Source organism: Lithobates pipiens, unplaced genomic scaffold (assembly GCF_037356315.1).
Source record: "Lithobates pipiens isolate NorthernLeopardFrog02 unplaced genomic scaffold, aLitPip1_a1.2 Scaffold_22, whole genome shotgun sequence".
Lineage (NCBI taxonomy): Eukaryota > Metazoa > Chordata > Amphibia > Anura > Ranidae > Lithobates > Lithobates pipiens.
This window is the reverse complement of record NW_027507784.1, coordinates 205,155,377-205,158,990: the sequence shown is the minus strand read 5'-3', so window position 1 is coordinate 205,158,990 and position 3,614 is coordinate 205,155,377.

The following is a 3,614-nucleotide window of genomic DNA, read 5'->3' as shown; positions in this document are numbered from 1 at the left end:
TTTATATTAGAAATAATGAAAACATGTTAAAAATTGCCACAAGAAAAATTTAGATATTTAAAAAAATTGGATAATTTGCTATAAATAGACATTATTTTAAAAAAAATAAAGGACAGATATGGGATGGGATCCATTTCAAAATATATACCACAGAAAGAGAGGCAAATGCAAGTGTACAACTGCTCTCTATGCTGCTGCTGCTGCTCACTCTGATCAAAATAGCAGAAATAGTTAAAAAAAAACATGCTTTGAGAGCCTGGGGAGGGTCTACATGATGCTATCTTTATAAACGCTTATAAACGCAAACGCGGCTGAACGCGCCTAAACGCGTCTAAACGTGGCATGCAAACGCGGCAAAACGCGGCAAAATGCGGCAAAAAGCGTTTCAGCTTTTTTTGATCAGAGTTTTCACCTGTGTCTCGTGTGCATGAGGCCAAAGGGACTACACTTTCTTTTTCCCTGTGCACGGGACGTACTCAAGGTTGGACTATCTCTTTGTGGACCACAAACTATTGGAAGAGGTAGGGGCGGTTAATATTGAAATAATGTCAGTATCTGACCATGCTCCGGTCACTATGTAGATGAGGATCCCGGGGATTCATAGGATACCGTTTACGTGGCGGCTTAATGAAAGCCTATTATTGGATGCAGAGGTAGAAGCTGAAATACGGAAAGAGTTGGAGGTCTATTTTTTGAATAATGATAATGGTGAAGTAACGGCCGATACTCTCTGGGAAGCGCATAAGGCGTCTTTAAGAGGGATCCTTATCTCCATAGGGGCCAGGAAAAAAAGGGAAAGTGAAATGCATATTAAAAACCTAACGGAAGAAATTTGCGGATTAGAGATACAACATAAAAATCAGGGTGGGCGTCACTGACAATCTTCCAGGCATTGGTCGGGAAAAGAGAGGAATTAAAAGACATTATGGAAAGTATGGCCAGGAAGGTGATAAAGAGGATATCGTGGAATCAATACCTAGGGGGAAATAAGCCTGGCAAGCAGCTTGCCAGCAAGGTGAAGCAGGAAAGAGAGGTTATTTTATTGAGAAGATTCAGAATAGGGTTGAGGACTCCATCTATACCACCAAAGAGATAGCACAAGAATTTAGGAGCTATTATGAGGCCATATATACTATAAAGAAGGGAAATCAGGTGGGACAGAAAGTGGAAGGAGGGAAAGTAGAAGAGAAGATACGGGATTTTTTCGAGCATAGTGCGCTAAATACAATATCAGAGGTCGATAGAGAGTTTATGGACAGGCCAATAACTGAGGAAGAAGTTCAAGTTCTGAAAAAATCTCCCCCGGGCAAAAGCCCAGGTTTGGATAACTTTACAACTCTATATCTAAAAAAGTTTAAGGATATTCTGGTTCCGAGGCTATGTAAATTCTGGAACCAAGTAGGTAAAGAATGTGACATGGGGACAGATGCGTTGCTCGCCTCAATAACATTAATATTAAAGAATGGGAAAGATGATAGTTTGTGTTCGAGTTATAGGCCTATTTCAATATTAAATACAGATACTAAATTTTATGCTAATGTACTAGCAAATAGACTGAAAGAGAGGCTGAGTGCATTGGTACACCCAGATCAGACAGGTTTTGTATCAGGTAGGGAGGGCCGGGACAATGGAGTCCGGGCCTTGATGCTAACACAGGCAGCTAAGAATGAAGGAAGCCCCAGTCTATTCCTGTCGATTGATGATGAAAAAGCCTTTGACAGGGTAGACTGGGGTTTTATGTGGAAAGTGTTGGAGGAAATGGGGTTAGGACCCAGGATGATAAATTGGATTAAAGCAGTGTATAGGTGTCCCCAATCAAGGGTGAAGGTAAATGGGTACCTATCACCGCCGGTTAGGTTGGGAAATGGAACAAGGCAGGGCTGCCCTCTGTCCCCCTTATTGTTCATACTGACGCTCGAACCTTTATTGGCCTATATAAGGAACAGTGTGGACATAAGGGGGATAAGAGTGGATCAGGAAGAACATAAATTGGCAGCTTTTGCCGACGCTCTTTTTCATTTCACATCTTAGGACATCTCTCCCGAATTTACTACGAGCCTTGGAAAAATATTGAGAGTTCTCTAACCTTAAAATAAATTCCACGAAGTTGGAAATATTGAATATCAATATAAATAAGCTAGAAGGAGAGAGATTAAGAAAAGAATGTAATTTTATTTGGAAACAGGACATAAAGTACTTGGGGATTAGGCTTTCAGATACTCTGAGGAAAATTGATTTAATAAATGATATCCCGCTCTTAGACGAGATTAGGAGAGATATAAAAAAAAATGTCAATATCCACACTTTCATGGTTCGGGGGTATAAACGCGTTAAAAATGATGATAACTCCCAAAATCCTTTATAAATTTCAAATGCTCCCATTAAAGATTCCACAAGTATTTTTTTAAAATGTTAAAAGGTATCATCTCCAGATATATATGGCAGAATAAAAGACCACGTATTTTGGCGGCCGTTTTGTGTTTAATTAAGAAAAAAGGAGGTTTGGCTGTTCCTGATTTAAAAAAATATTATTATGCGGTAGTAGTGTCACGTTTAGTAGAATGGGCAAGAGAGAATAGTGAAAATAAGATGGAGGGGTATAGAATTCAGTATGAGTAGGACACATTTGGGGCACATAGTGTGGAACCCTCCACATTTTAGGGATTTAGGACCGGATACACATGAAATAACTTACACTGCATTGAACATATGGGATAGGATATATTCACAAAAAAAAATGGAAATACAATTCCCCACTAATTTATTTAAAAAATAATGTGTTTTTTGCACCTGGGATGAGGGAGGTAGGGGGTAACTGGATAAAAAAAGAGATACAGGTGAAGGACAAAGGGAAAATTCACACTTTTCAGAATTTATCAGGTGACACAGAACGGTGGAAACTAGATACATGGAGGTATAATCAGGTGAGAAAATTTGTGGAAAAACTACCCGACCCAATTCGTTCAGAAAAGGAATATACTGCAATGGAAAAGATGATAGTAAAGGGAAATCCCCAAAACAGTATTGTTTATATATATAAAGTGGTGTTGGATGAAGAGAATGGGGAGGTTCCCCCATGTATCAAGAAATGGGATAGGGAAATAGGCACGAGGGACATGAGTATTAGTTTAAGTAATATTTGGAGAATGAGACACGAAATGGCACCTGATGCGAGGATGACAGAGATAAACTATAAATGTCTAGTGAGATGGTACCTTACTCCGGACAGACTGAGTCGTTATCAAACCGAAACTTCGTCCGAATGCTGGAGAGGATGTAAAATGGTAGGTACAATGGCTCATATATGGTGGGAATGTCCCACCATAAGAGACTATTGGATAAGGATTTTGACTTTGATAAAAAAGATAACGGGTGAATCTGTCCCACTAGACCCATGGGTCTGTCTATTTCATGTGACGGACAGACCGATGGGGTTATATAGGGACTCATTGATACCTATATTATTAAATGTAGCTAAGGGTTTGATCCCAAAAAATTGACAAAAATTTGAAAGTCCAAAGATAAGTAAGTGGATAAATGGAATAAACTATATTCAAAAAATGGAGAGGGAGCAAAATAAAGAAAGGGAGGAGGAAAGGGAAATAGATAAGGAA